General features: G+C 36.7%; 1 long non-coding RNA gene across 1 annotated transcript in view; it reads right to left on the bottom strand.

Annotated features, from left to right (window-relative positions):
* Nucleotides 1-3,529: 3,529 nt before the first annotated feature.
* Nucleotides 3,530-16,179, bottom strand: part of LOC143205902 (uncharacterized) — a 30,015-nt gene continuing 17,365 nt past the window's right edge. The window contains exon 2 of the long non-coding RNA XR_013007977.1: nt 3,530-3,908. This is a non-coding gene — a long non-coding RNA (uncharacterized LOC143205902). The remainder of the gene's footprint in view (nt 3,909-16,179) is intronic.

Here is a 16,179-nt window from a genome sequence, read left to right as displayed (position 1 = left end):
TATGGCACAGGACCAGAAATGCTGCTGACAAAACCACGTTTAATAGAATTAGTAATCAGACAAATCAAAAGATCAAAGAATATAAACAGAATTGCTTTCAAAAGTATTTAAGTGAATTAAGCCCACAAGCAGACAAAGATTATTCGCTATGGAAAGCAACTCGAAGATTTAAAAGACCAATTATTCGAGTACCGCCTATTAAAAATAATCGAAATGAATGGGTTCGACGCGACAATGAAAAAGCTGAATTGTTCGCAGAATATTTAGCTAACATTTTTCGGCCAAATGATATATAATATACCATGGATACATCTCCTATTTATCAACCCGATATAAATCTAAATCTAATTTCTCCACTGGAAGTTGCCACTGAAATTGATAACCTCAATCCTAAAAAGGCACCTGGTATTGATGACATTTCACCTGGATTATTGAAAGAACTGCCACGAAAAGCAATCATCATGTTGACATATATATTTAATGCCTGTTTAAGGCTGAAGCATGTCCCGGAATGCTTTAAAGTTACACAAATAATTATGCTCAAAAAACCTGACAAACCTGCAAGTCGACAAGTCGAATCTTACAGGCCTGTTTCGCTACTACCTGCAATATCAAAGCTATTTGAGAAGCTGATATATAAACGTGTTAAACACTTGGTAACAATACCAGATTTCCAGTTTGGTTTTCGACATCACCATTCAACTATCGATCAAGTGAATGAAGAACTGCACGATGACCTGGAAATCAAATGGATTTGCGAAGTTGTGCAGGATTTCGCCTTGAAACACGAAAGAAGATTACTAAATCATTCTAACGTGGAAGCAATACAAGTGCTGGACAGCGCACAGGATGTCAAGAGATTGAAACGAACAAAACCATACGAACTTGTGTGAATATTTAGTGTGTATTATTAGTGTAAACTATAGCTATAAGTTAATAATTAATAAATAATTGTAATTTTATAATTGAGGAATACATACTGATATATTTTCTCGCACTCGTCTTGCTTGCTAATTAATCCAAGCACATAGGAAAAGTAGTAATAAATTAATTGTAATAATAATAACAATTAAGATTGTACTAAGCGTATCTAATAAAGATGTTATAAAAAAAATTAAATTTATTTCATTAATTTAGAGTAGAATATAATATAATTTTTAAAATATTTTTTTAAAGATATTGTTGACAATTTTACGGTTTTCCACTTTTGAAATTCCTATCCTTTGATTGCTTAAGTTCATGCTAGATGTCGCGCGCCACTTGTTGTTCTCTTTCTCTAGTTAATATTTTCGCAATTAATTTGTAGATTTTGTAGATTATTTCTTATATTCCCGTTTTGATTACTATCTTTTCCTTTTATTAATTAAATTAGAATTACCCGTAATTTATGTTGTTGGATATTGTTTTCGTCTCCCATTCAGGAGGATTGACATACCCTCATGGGAGGTTATGTCTTCGTTCTGTTTATACGTTTTGTTTATTTTATTTTATTATTGTTGTGTTTTTAGGTTTTCTTATGGATTAGGCCGATCTTGTGTGATTTGGCGACCTACGACTTGTTTGTTTTACCTCCTCACACCACTTGGAGATTTTGTCGGACACCATCTGTGTCACTAGGAAATTTGCTTGTGCTTGACGATTGAATACCACCAGACTAGGATTGTACTTTTTTATGAATATTTGGTATTATTTCAGGGTGAGTTTAGATATCATCTTTATCCGCCTTTTCTTATTCGGAATTGATTAATTAGATGACCCTTGTGTTTTGATTTTGTAAGGCATGAAGTCCACTGAGATTACCACTCCGTGGGACGGTGAAGTGACGCCGTAAATATGTTTTGATGTTGTTTAACTACCTTTGTTTTATTTTATTTTCTTGCTAGTTATTTTCCCACCAGGATATCAGCAGTGTATTTATGTTTTTTCTATTTTTTAGATTATCTGCGTCCAGATTCTTTGCCAGAACTGACCGTGATTTATTTGGAGATGATATATCCGAAGCTATCCGTGGCACCATGCAGCCCTTCTGTACTCGATGATTAAACGCTATCAGATTAGGATTTTACTTTTGCTTGGGTACTTTCGGGTATGTTGAATATTATATTTGTTTTTATTAGACTTATCTGTTCGAAAATTTATTAATTAGATGACTTTGATTTGCATGTTTTGATTTGCAAGGTATGAGGTCTATTGAGATTACAACCCCGTGGGTCGGTGCAGTAACTTCGTGAATGTGTTTCATATTGTTCAACTACTTTTATTGCCAATCATCCTCCCATAGGGATATCAACAGTTTATTTATGATTTTTTATGTTTTAGGTTAGGGATTCTTTGGTAGAGTTGATGGAATTGATTGTGTCCTAGTGGTGGAAAGCATTTTGGGACTATTGATACTATGAATTTGCTAGTTTTCTACACCATAAGATGAGTATTATTTGTCTTGTTTTATGAGGTGTGTCTCTGTCCTTTGAATGATTGTTTTAAATGATTGTGTTTTATGCAAAGGTTGTTAGGAGGTTATTTTGCGAAGATAGATACGACCTTGACGATATGAGATGATATGAATTTATGCCATCTCATTTGGTAAATTAGAAAATTTGTATTTCTTCATGGATTTTGATATTATTTGTCTATTTGAGCAGTCCTTAACCCCATTTACTTATTCTCTTTATTTTTAGGTAGGTTGGGCGACAAAACGAGACTCCTATGATTGTGTATGTGATGAAGGTGCGGATCTGTAGTGCTATTGCTCAAACTAAAGCAAACCATCAGCACCTCTCGATCTTCTCCATGCCATTTTACATGATTGAAGCATATTCTCCCATGCTCGTCGTTCCGGATGGTCAGCTTATTTTAATTGTTCAATGGTTCCTATAATTTGGCTTTTTTTTCTTGCTTATTATTATTATATTAATTACTTAATGATGCTTTTATTATAGTAACCATTATTTTGACTTAAAAAACTATGTAATAGTTGCATGCAGTAGCGCTAACATCTAATAATAGTATGCCTAATATTAATCATTTTGAATGTCTATTTGTGGGATTGTGGAATTGTCTGTGCCTATCTCTATGTTTCTCAATGGGCATCTCTTATATGTATAGAGAGTTATCTTGACATAGCTATTATTCGTATTGTGCTTTATTGGTTTAATTAATAATGAGGGTTTATATTACTGATTTCTTCTTGTTGTTTTTGTTATTATCAGTTGTCAGTTCTGGGATTGCTGGACTTCAGCGATATTTTCTTCTTCATTAATAACTTTGTTTGCCCAATCATTCAATATTTCAATTTTCTTCTTGTTTGTTTTGTTGAGTGCATTTCTCATTTCCATCTGATCATTCGGAATTTTATAAAGATCTCTGGCGCTCAACCTTTCGGCGTTTGTGCATTCATTTATGATGACTATCTTTTTGATCTTGGCTGCATCCGCATACTTCTTCCGTGATTTCCAGTCTGAATCTCTTGATGTATGCTTCCATGTTTCCATGGTTTGTTATCAATTGCACTACTTTTCGGTTTAGCTCTAAACTTTCAAACCCTACTGTTTTGCAGTGCTTGTAAGTGTTGACGGCATGCATATCGCCATGTTTTTCTTCTAGTATTCTTATGGCTTCTTGTACGGCTAGAAATTCAGCTACTCTCTGTTAATTCCATTTTCTTCTAGCCCGATGCATGCCTCTTCCTCCGTCCCGTCGCTCCTGCTTTTTCCTGCTTCACATTAGCATCCATCCATACCTTCGCTATGTGTCTTCCTATCTCGTACTGCTCGGTCCCCAACGAATCCACAGTTTTTCTCATGGCCAGCACATGTATTTTTACTCCGGCCTTGGCGGGCCTGGTGTATAACCGCATTTTTCTGCCGCTCATGCTCTTGCTTCGGCTTCTATTGGTAGAGGAACTACTCCTGCGATTACTTGTAGCGCGCTCGTCGGTGCTGTTTTAAACGCGCCGGTGATTAGTATTGGGGCGTATCTTTGAATCGCGTTTAGCTTCCTCTGAGTGTGTACTTTATTTACGTACCGTCCCCATTTCTCGGACCCTTATAATATGGCTGGCTTTACGACTCTCTCGTATACATTTTTAATTATGTCCCTTACCTTAATTCCGTACTTCCTGCTTATGGGTCCCGCCGTTTTGGCGACGACGGTTTCGACCTTTTCTTTAATCGCATTCGGATGGTTAATGTATATTTTTGTTTTATCCAATATTACTCCCAATTACCTCATCTGGTCTTTAGGAGTTATGATTTCTTCGTTTAATTTAATTCCTATCTTCGGAAATCTGGTCCTTCTGAGTACTATTGGGATTTATCTCTTGCGGTCATTTCTTCTTTTCTTCAATTCTTCCATCGTAAAGGGGATCTCCTTTGGATATATCATAGCTTCCGATTTTTCTATATTGCAATGTGCTCTTGAATATTCTTTCCATTCTAAGCATTTGCGCCAGCATTTGTTCCATTCTTCTTTAATTTCAGTAGGTGTTCGATGGCTGATTGCGATGATTTGGTCGTCGGCGAACGTTTGTGCTCTCACATGTGTCTGTTGTGTGTCAATATCAGCTATCTTATCGGACCAGGAGTTGATATTAATCAACCATAGGGTCGGGCCTATGCTCGACCCTTGTGGGCACCCCTTCTCTATTCCGAACTCGATTTTGTTGCTGATTACCTGTTGTTTTTTAAGTTCATTATGACCCAGTCTAGTTCAGCTTCTTGTATTTCTTCTTCGTCTTCTTCTTGTTTGCTCCATTCTCCATTGGTGACCCTTGTCGTGATCCTTACAAGTTGTTCTTTTTCTTCCTCCTCTTGTTTTGGATGATATTTTTCTACCTTTTCTTTCTCCAGGTTATACATATTGCCCGGTTCGGCATCTTCCATTATTTCAACTATTTTCCCCCTGCTGACTCCTAGAGTCTTTATTTATTTTCCAGACTCTGCCATGGTTCAATGTCGAATGTGTTTTCTATTTATAATTATTTCTTCTACATGCTTCTTCTTCTTTTCTTTGACAAGCTTCTTGAATGCTCGCTTCATTACTCCATAGGGAGTGAGGGAATCACGAGGTCGGTCTTATCCCCGTCTTCTCGTCTGATCGAATCAGCTTTTCTTCTAAGTTCCAATTTCTTCTGTTGGCGTTCTCCATCCCATCATTCGTTGTCTTGGTTGTTTTTAACAGTTTAGTAGATTTCTTGAAAGCTGCTTGCATTTGCTCCGCTTGTTTTTCAATTTCGTCTATTTGCATCGTCGCCCATATTTCTGTGCTCGCGACTAGCAACCCGTCAGTGACTCTTTGCCAGCTGGTCCCGTGATAATCAAACTCTTTCTTCGATGTCTTATTTCTCTGGGGTTTACCCTCTATTTCGAAGAGGATGTGTTTGTGGTCGCTTAGTGTCTCTTCAGTTTCTTGTACCGTCCAGTTGATCACGTTCACTTCTCGTCACTCATCAATGTTGCTGTTTCCACTACTACTGATAAAGGTGGGAGCTGTTTGTTCATTCTGCACTAATTCCAGTCGGTATGATATGGTCTAGATTATCAGATTTGAACCTTTGTTGTTATACAATAAACATAAAGTGTGCTTGGCATTAAAATCACCAGCTAATATCCATTTCTTCTGGTATTTCTGCCATTGTTCTTCTTTTTCTTCTAAGCAATTTATGTTGTCTCCTGTCTGATGCGCGTATACGTTGATGATTAGTAAATCGCAGTCTAATAGTTTGACTATGACTTTGTCCGGTCCCGACATTTCTTAGTTCTTGTTGCTGGTTCTCGCACCAAGATTATGTCGTATTTTTCTTTGTCGGCTTTCGCTCTCATGAGCGTGCTGGCCTGGATGCCTTTTTCGATGTTTATCTGTAGGATTTTTAGAGCCATTTCTGTTTCATTTCTTCGATGGCTTCTTCTTTTCTTTTCTTGTATATTGGACAGGTTCTATCATTTACTCTATTGTCGGAGTTTACCTCCGGTGCTCCTGCTCATTTGCAGTTCGCACAATTCGTGGTGCTACTCTTGCAGTCCCTTCCCCCGTGCGGTCCTGCACATATAAAACAACACTGTGCGCTTCTACAATGTATCTGCTTGTGCCCGAATCTGCTGCATTTATAGCATAGTAGAATTGCGTTGAAATCATCAACGAATTGTCTCAAGTACCCTACAAAGACTTTGCCCTTTTTTAACACTGCTCTGTATATGCTGGGAATTGTTTCGATTATAACGTTGTTTCTTTCTGGGTTTTTGCATATATATTTCTTTACTACCTTGATGATTTCTTCTGGTTCTTCGTTGTTGTCAGTCTTTTTTCTTTCTTCTTGGATGATGTTCATATTCTCTTCGTTTTGATCAGCCAGATCTTCTATTATTTGTTCGTCTGTGATATCTCTGGATACCCCTGGGATTCTGAATTTGGGACGTTTTTCACTATTATCGATTTTGATACCATGTACAGAGCTTATTTTTTCTATCAGGTCTTTCTTTTGTTTCTGGTCTTTACAGATCAGTGATACCAGTCCATGTCTGTGTACTCTTACGTGTTTGAGGCCATCTCCTGCTAACTCTTTACGGGTTAGCTTGCCTCTGATGGCGGCTAATGTCTCCGCGCCACTTGCTTTTTCCTTTCTGATTTTAATTTCGTATATATTATTAATCTGTTTCGGATTTTGCCATTCTAGATTAGGTCTGGTGGATTTCGATGCCTTTGACTGGGCTTTTTGTGGCTTCGACAGTGTTTTATTTTCATTATTCTTTTTTGTCGCCGCGACCTCATTGTACGTACAGATCGTATTGGATGTACTTTCGGTCTGTAACTCCACGGTAGTCATCTCGATTCTTCTGCTGATGTCGGTCTGCGTGCTTACATCCATCATCACTGGCCTGGCGAGGACTGCTGGAGAATACTCTCTTGCAATAGGGATTCTATTTTTTGTATTCTCTTGTCTGTTTCGTGCTGTATTTGTCCCAATTTTCTGTTTATCATCTCCTCCACCATTGCTTCCGCATTCGTGATGCTCTGGACTTATATAGTATTTGGCATCACGACTGCGGATTTGGCTTTCAGCACCTTTTCTGTTACTATGTCCATTTTCATTAAAATATTCGCGACGCGGTTTCTGTCTGTGGAGATGAATCGATATGTCTTATATTTTAGACAATATCTGTTGGTTACGAGCCTAACTTGCTCAGTCAGATGTCTTGTTCAAAGTCTATCATTTAATTTATATTAAAATTCAGTTCGGTCCCGACCTTCATAGAGTCAAGACGTGTTTTTTCTTTCCCGAAAACGAGTCTCCGTAAATATCAAATAAAAATATATCTATATATTTTCTACGGTCAATTTCTGTTAACGGTTTCAAAGAACTCCCAGGTTCGGGATACGGTGAAACGGCCAACCCAACGTGAAGGAAATAAAAGACTCAAACTCTCAAACTAAAGACGTTCTACGTTTTCCAGAAAAGGGAAAAAGTGAAAGTTAGTGAGAAAAACATTTAATTATAACATCATGGACAACAACATGGATTTGAATATATTATTGAAAGAAAACAAGGAATTAAGAATGAATAATGAGCGTCTGAACCAACAACTGTTGCAATTATCTAAGGATATGGCTGCTATCCGTTTGCAACTGCAAGGTCACACGCAAGATACACCAAAAAGGCATACTAATTATGCAGAAGACTACTACACGGATGAAGACGAACTAGCATTAGAGGTAGGGGAACAGTCTGACTGGACCGAAGTAACAAACAAGAAGGATAAAAAGAGGAAGAAGTCTCAGATGATGCCATCGCCAATCGCAAAAACTGGTATAAATATTAAAAAAAAGAAGCAAGAAAACAAAATCCCTCTGACCCCTCCGATCAAGGTAAGCAATGTTGGCAATTTTAATTTATTTAGATCAGAAATAAAGGGAGTAGCCTCTGACCGAGTGCAGTTTAAAGCTTTGTCTAACAATGATATTAACGTAACCCTTAACAATGAAACAGACTATAGGAATATAAAAAAGCATCTCATTGAGATGAAGAAAAACAATTCATTCAATAAACTCGAATATCACACTTATCAGTTAAAAAGTGATAAGTGGTATAAAGTAGTCATTAGAGGATTACCGTCCACAACAGATCAGGACGATATTAAATCGGAATTACGGGTTTGCGGGCACGTCACGCCTATAGCGAAAAAGACTATAAAGAAAAAGACAACAAATGTAAATGGCGAAAAACAAATTAAAACTTTTCCGTTGTTCTATGTAGACATGACACAAAAGGAAAATAATAAAAATATATACGACATAAATTATTTACTAGACTGTAGGATAAAAATATACCACAATGCACAAACTGTCAAAATCTTGGACACACTAAAATTTTTGCAGTAGGGAACCAAGATGTGTGAAATGTGCCGGTAAACATCACACAACTCAGTGCAGAAAACAACGCAATAGTGTAGCGACATGCGTGTTGTGCAATGAAAAAGGTCACCCTGCCAATTATAAAGGATGTGCAGTATATCAAAAAAAAAGGACTCCAGCCAAAGAAAATTACAGCAGAACAACGCTTAAGACAAATTGACAAAGTCAAAAACTCTGAAACAACATCTACCGTTGAAAATAAAAAAACCTATGTAACCGTAAGACCATCGGTCAAAAATATAAACGTCAAAATATCAAATTATAAACAAATTGATACGAAACCGCAGAACGCTGCGGCCAACGAGCCAACTATCGTCGACATGATGAAATTGCTCAAAGAATTCCAGACCGAAATGAGACAGAAATTCAGTCAGTTAGCAGACAGGGTGGAAAAATTGGAGAAATCCGAATTGGGGAAATCTACCCAAAACAAGCTAAAGAGAAATCAAAATGAGTAATTCTTTTTTAAGAATTATAACTTGGAACGCAAACGGACTAAATCAAAGAGTCCGGGAACCAGAATTATTCTTAAAAACATATAACATAGATATAGCTCTCATATCGGAAACACATTTTTCTAAAAAAAACTACATTAAAATACGGGGTTATGATGCTTACTGGACACTACACCCCAGTGAACGAGCTCGAGGCGGAACAGCTTTAATAATTAAACAAAATATACAACATTTCGAACAAGAAGAGATAAAAAATGAAGAAATACAAGCTACGATAATTAGTATCGAAAAAAACGGGGCTGAAATAAATATTGGCGCTATATATTGTCCACCGAGACATAAAATGACACAACAACAATATAAAGATATCTTTTCAAAATTAGGCCCACGGTTTATTATTGGTGGAGACTTTAATGTTAAACATACAGCTTGGGGTTCACGAATAATAACACCTGGAAAAGGAAACGAATTACTCGAAGCCATTAACCTTACAAATTGTAATTATCATTCAGGGCGCGAACCCACTTACTGGCCCACAGACAGTAATAAAGTCCCAGACCTGCTGGATTTCTACATTACAAAAGGCATCTCATTAAATCAAATTAGTACAGAAAGCTTGTGCGATCTAACATCTGATCACACTCCAGTATTGTTAACACTGGGCGCGACAATCCTAAGAAAAGCAAAAAAGCCTAATCTTACCAACAAATATACTGACTGGGACAAATTCAGATTAATACTGCAGGAACAAATCAGTTCAAAAGTAAGACTTAAAACTATAGATGATCTTGAGCAACAAACCAAACATATAACCGAAACAAATTCGGTCAGCTGCAAAAGATGCTACCCCAATTGCAAGAGAGAAATCAGAATATGAAGTACTTTACCCCCTCGAAATTAGAGAAATGATAAAAGAAAGACGAAAAGCTAGAAGAGTATGGCACAGGACCAGAAATGCTGCTGACAAAACCACGTTTAATAGAATTAGTAATCAGACAAATCAAAAGATCAAAGAATATAAACAGAATTGCTTTCAAAAGTATTTAAGTGAATTAAGCCCACAAGCAGACAAAGATTATTCGCTATGGAAAGCAACTCGAAGATTTAAAAGACCAATTATTCGAGTACCGCCTATTAAAAATAATCGAAATGAATGGGTTCGACGCGACAATGAAAAAGCTGAATTGTTCGCAGAATATTTAGCTAACATTTTTCGGCCAAATGATATATAATATACCATGGATACATCTCCTATTTATCAACCCGATATAGATCTAAATCTAATTTCTCCACTGGAAGTTGCCACTGAAATTGATAACCTCAATCCTAAAAAGGCACCTGGTATTGATGACATTTCACCTGGATTATTGAAAGAACTGCCACGAAAAGCAATCATCATGTTGACATATATATTTAATGCCTGTTTAAGGCTGAAGCATGTCCCGGAATGCTTTAAAGTTGCACAAATAATTATGCTCAAAAAACCTGACAAACCTGCAAGTCGACAAGTCGAATCTTACAGGCCTGTTTCGCTACTACCTGCAATATCAAAGCTATTTGAGAAGCTGATATATAAACGTGTTAAACACTTGGTAACAATACCAGATTTCCAGTTTGGTTTTCGACATCACCATTCAACTATCGATCAAGTGCACAGAGTAACTGCGGCTATTGAAAGAGCGTTTGAAGAAAAGAAATACTGCCCTGCAATATTCCTGGATGTCTCACAAGCTTTTGATCGGGTTTGGCATTTTGGTTAATCTGTAAGATGAGCAAATTGTTACCGCGTAACTATTGTCAATTGCTGGAGTCATATTTATTCGGAAGAAAATTTAGAGTATCGCACGAAATGGCGTTCTCGACATTTAAAAATATCTCGGCTGGAGTTCCACAAGGTAGCGTCTTAGGACCTCTCCTGTATCTGCTTTACACTGCTGACATTCCAACAACAAAAGAAACACTTCTTGGAACCTTTGCTGATGACACAGTTATTATGGCAAAAGATATATCTCTGCCTAGGGCTATAGAAAAAGTGCAAGTGGCAGTCAACAAAATCTACAAATGGACAAAAGATTGGAAAATTCAACTTAATAGCTCCAAATCTGTCCACGTTAAAATTGCATGAAGGCGAAATAATAAAAACTTAATTATATCACTCAATGGATGCCCGATTCCTCAAGCAGAATCAGCAAAATACCTTGGAATCCATCTTGACGGTAGATTAAATTGGAAGCATTACGTTAGACAAAAAGCAAAACACATTAGAACCAAAATAAAACAACTGTACTGGTTAGTCGGAAGATACTCTCAACTTGATCTAAAATCAAAGAGGTTGATCTATAATACAATTATAAAGCCAATTTGGACCTATGGGGTGCAAATATGGGGTTGCACTAAAAATTCAAATCAGTTAGTCATACAGCGCTGTCAAAACAAGATTCTTCGATTGATTACCAATGCCTATCGCTATGTAACCAATGAAGAACTGCACGATGACCTGGAAATCAAATGGATTTGCGAAGTTGTGCAGGATTTCGCCTTGAAACACGAAAGAAGATTACTAAATCATTCTAACGTGGAAGCAATACAAGTGCTGGACAGCGCACAGGATGTCATGAGATTGAAACGAACAAAACCATACGAACTTGTGTGAATATTTAGTGTGTATTATTAGTGTAAACTATAGCTATAAGTTAATAATTAATAAATAATTGTAATTTTATAATTGAGGAATACATACTGATATATTTTCTCGCACTCGTCTTGCTTGCTAATTAATCCAAGCACATAGGAAAAGTAGTAATAAATTAATTGTAATAATAATAACAATTAAGATTGTACTAAGCGTATCTAATAAAGATGTTATAAAAAAAATTAAATTTATTTCATTAATTTAGAGTAGAATATAATATAATTTTTAAAATATTTTTTTAAAGATATTGTTGACAATTTTACGGTTTTCCACTTTTGAAATTCCTATCCTTTGATTGCTTAAGTTCATGCTAGATGTCGCGCGCCACTTGTTCTCTTTCTCTAGTTAATATTTTCGCAATTAATTTGTAGATTTTGTAGATTATTTCTTATATTCCCGTTTTGATTACTATCTTTTCCTTTTATTAATTAAATTAGATTACCCGTAATTTATGTTGTTGGATATTGTTTTCGTCTCCCATTCAGGAGGATTGACATACCCGCATGGGAGGTTATGTCTTCGTTCTGTTTATACGTTTTGTTTATTTTATTTTATTATTGTTGTGTTTTTAGGTTTTCTTATGGATTAGGCCGATCTTGTGTGATTTGGCGACCTACGACTTGTTTGTTTTACCTCCTCACACCACTTGGAGATTTTGTCGGACACTATCTGTGTCACTAGGAAATTTGCTTGTGCTTGACGATTGAATACCACCAGACTAGGATTGTACTTTTTTTATGAATATTTGGTATTATTTCAGGGTGAGTTTAGATATCATCTTTATCCGCCTTTTCTTATTCGGAATTGATTAATTAGATGACCCTTGTGTTTTGATTTTGTAAGGCATGAAGTCCACTGAGATTACCACTCCGTGGGACGGTGAAGTGACGCCGTAAATATGTTTTGATGTTGTTTAACTACCTTTGTTTTATTTTATTTTCTTGCTAGTTATTTTCCCACCAGGATATCAGCAGTGTATTTATGTTTTTTCTATTTTTTAGATTATCTGCGTCCAGATTCTTTGCCAGAACTGACCGTGATTTATTTGGAGATGATATATCCGAAGCTATCCGTGGCACCATGCAGCCTTTCTGTACTCGATGATTAAACGCTATCAGATTAGGATTTTACTTTTGCTTGGGTACTTTCGGGTATGTTGAATATTATATTTGTTTTTATTAGACTTATCTGTTCGAAAATGTATTAATTAGATGACTTATGTGTTTTGATTTGCAAGGTATGAGGTCTATTGAGATTACAACCCCGTGGGTCGGTGCAGTAACTTCGTGAATGTGTTTCATATTGTTCAACTACTTTTATTGCCAATCATCCTCCCATAGGGATATCAACAATTTATTTATGATTTTTTATGTTTTAGGTTAGGAATTCTTTGGCAGAGTTGATGGAATTGATTGTGTCCTAGTGGTGGAAAGCATTTTGGGACTATTGATACTATGAATTTGCTAGTTTTCTACACCATAAGATGAGTATTATTTGTCTTGTTTTATGAGGTGTGTCTCTGTCCTTTGAATGATTGTTTTAGATGATTGTGTTTTATGCAAAGGTTGTTAGGAGGTTATTTTGCGAAGATAGATACGACCTTGACGATATGAGATGATATGAATTTATGCCATCTCATTTGGTAAATTAGAAAATTTGTATTTCTTCATGGATTTTGATATTATTTGTCTATTTGAGCAGTCCTTAACCCCATTTACTTATTCTCTTTATTTTTAGGTAGGTTGGGCGACAAAACGAGACTACTATGATTGTGTATGTGATGAAGGTGCGGATCTGTAGTGCTATTGCTCACACTAAAGCAAACCATCAGCACCTCTCGATCTTCTCCATGCCATTTTACATGATTGAAGCATATTCTCCCATGCTCGTCGTTCCAGATGGTCAGCTTATTTTAATTGTTTAATGGTTCCTATAATTTGGCTTTTTTTTCTTGCTTATTATTATTATATTAATTACTTAATGATGCTTTTATTATAGCAACCATTATTTTGACTTAAAAAACTATGTAATAGTTGCATGCAGTAGCGCTAACATCTAATAATAGTATGCCTAATATTAATCATTTTGAATGTCTATTTGTTGGATTGTGGAATTGTCTGTGCCTATCTCTATGTTTCTCAAGGGGCATCTCTTATATGTATAGAGAGTTATCTTGACATAGCTATTATTCGTATTGTGCTTTATTGGTTTAATTAATAATGAGGGTTTATATTACTGATTTCTTCTTGTTGTTTTTGTTATTATCAGTTGTCAGTTCTGGGATTGCTGGACTTCAGCGATATTTTCTTCTTCATTAATAACTTTGTTTGCCCAATCATTCAATATTTCAATTTTCTTCTTGTTTGTTTTGTTGAGTGCATTTCTCATTTCCATCTGATCATTCGGAATTTTATAAAGATCTCTGGCGCTCAACCTTTCGGCGTTTGTGTATTCATTTATGATGACTATCTTTTTGATCTTGGCTGCATCCGCATACTTCTTCCGTGATTTCCAGTCTGAATCTCTTGATGTATGCTTCCATGTTTCCATTTTTCGTTATCAATTGCACTACTTTTCGGTTTAGCTCTAAACTTTCAAACCCTACTGTTTTGCAGTGCTTGTAAGTGTTGACGGCATGCATATCGCCATGTTTTTCTTCTAGTATTCTTATGGCTTCTTGTACGGCTAGAAATTCAGCTACTCTCTGTTAATTCCATTTTCTTCTAGCCCGATGCATGCCTCTTCCTCCGTCCCGTCGCTCCTGCTTTTTCCTGCTTCACATTAGCATCCATCCATACCTTCGCTATGTGTCTTCCTATCTCGTACTGCTCGGTCCCCAACGAATCCACAGTTTTTCTCTTGCTTCGGCTTATATTGGTAGAGGAACTACTCCTGCGATTACTTGTAGCGCGCTCGTCGGTGCTGTTTTAAACGCGCCGGTGATTAGTATTGGGGCGTATCTTTGAATCGCGTTTAGCTTCCTCTGAGTGTGTACTTTATTTACGTACCGTCCCCATTTCTCGGACTCTTATAATATGGCTGGCTTTACGACTCTCTCGTATACATTTTTAATTATGTCCCTTACCTTAATTCCGTACTTCCTGCTTATGGGTCCCGCCGTTTTGGCGACGACGGTTTCGACCTTTTCTTTAATCGCATTCAGATGGTTAATGTATATTTTTGTTTTATCCAATACTACTCCCAATTACCTCATCTGGTCTTTAGGAGTTATGATTTCTTCGTTTAATTTAATTCCTATCTTCGGAAATCTGGTCCTTCTGAGTACTATTGGGATTTATCTCTTGCGGTCATTTCTTCTTTTCTTCAATTCTTCCATCGTAAAGGGGATCTCCTTTGGATATATCATAGCTTCCGATTTTTCTATATTGCAATGTGCTCTTGAATATTCTTTCCATTCTAAGCATTTGCGCCAGCATTTGTTCCATTCTTCTTTAATTTCAGTAGGTGTTCGATGGCTGATTGCGATGATTTGGTCGTCGGCGAACGTTTGTGCTCTCACATGTGTCTGTTGTGTGTCAATATCAGCTATCTTATCGGACCAGGAGTTGATATTAATCAACCATAGAGTCGGGCCTATGCTCGACCCTTGTGGGCACCCCTTCTCTATTCCGAACTCGATTTTGTTGCTGATTACCTGTTGTTTTTTAAGTTCATTATGACCCAGTCTAGTTCAGCTTCTTGTATTTCTTCTTCGTCTTCTTCTTGTTTGCTCCATTCTCCATTGGTGACCCTTGTCGTGATCCTTACAAGTTGTTCTTTTTCTTCCTCCTCTTGTTTTGGATAATATTTTTCTACCTTTTCTTTCTCCAGGTTATACATATTGCCCGGTTCGGTATCTTCCATTATTTCAACTATTTTCCCCCTGCTGACTCCTAGAGTCTTTATTATTTTCCAGACTCTATGCCATGGTTCAATGTCGAATGTGTTTTCTATTTATAATTATTTCTTCTACATGCTTCTTCTTCTTTTCTTTGACAAGCTTCTTGAATGCTCGCTTCATTACTCCATAGGGAGTGAGGGAATCACGAGGTCGGTCTTATCCCCGTCTTCTCGTCTGATCGAATCGGCTTTTCTTCTAAGTTCCAATTTCTTCTGTTGGCGTTCTCCATCCCATCATTCGTTGTCTTGTTTTATTATGATGGTGGTTGTCTTTAACAGTTTAGTAGATTTCTTGAAAGCTGCTTGCATTTGCTCCGCTTGTTTTTCAATTTCGTCTATTTGCATCGTCGCCCTTATTTCTATGCTCGCGACTAGCAACCCGTCAGTGACTCTTTGCCAGCTGCTTCCGTGATAATCAAACTTTTTCTTCGATGTCTTATTTCTCTGGGGTTTACCCTCTATTTCGAAGAGGATGTGTTTGTGGTCGCTTAGTGTCTCTTCAGTTTTTTGTACCGTCCAGTTGATCACGTTCACTTCTCGTCACTCATCAATGTTGCTGTTTCCCCTACTACTGATAAAGGTGGGAGCTGTTTGTTCATTCTGCACTAATTCCAGTCGGTATGATATGGTCTAGATTATCAGATTTGAACCTTTGTTGTTATACAATAAACATAGTGTCGTTGGCATTAAAATCACCAGCTACTATCCATTTCTTCTAGTATTTCT

The sequence above is a fragment of the Rhynchophorus ferrugineus genome, unplaced genomic scaffold (genome assembly GCF_030347505.1).
Source record: "Rhynchophorus ferrugineus isolate W39M unplaced genomic scaffold, kcgeb_rfMv2 rfM30, whole genome shotgun sequence".
NCBI classification, from domain to species: domain Eukaryota; kingdom Metazoa; phylum Arthropoda; class Insecta; order Coleoptera; family Curculionidae; genus Rhynchophorus; species Rhynchophorus ferrugineus.
Note: the sequence above shows the minus strand (reverse complement) of the source record. Positions and strands in the feature narration are given on the sequence as shown.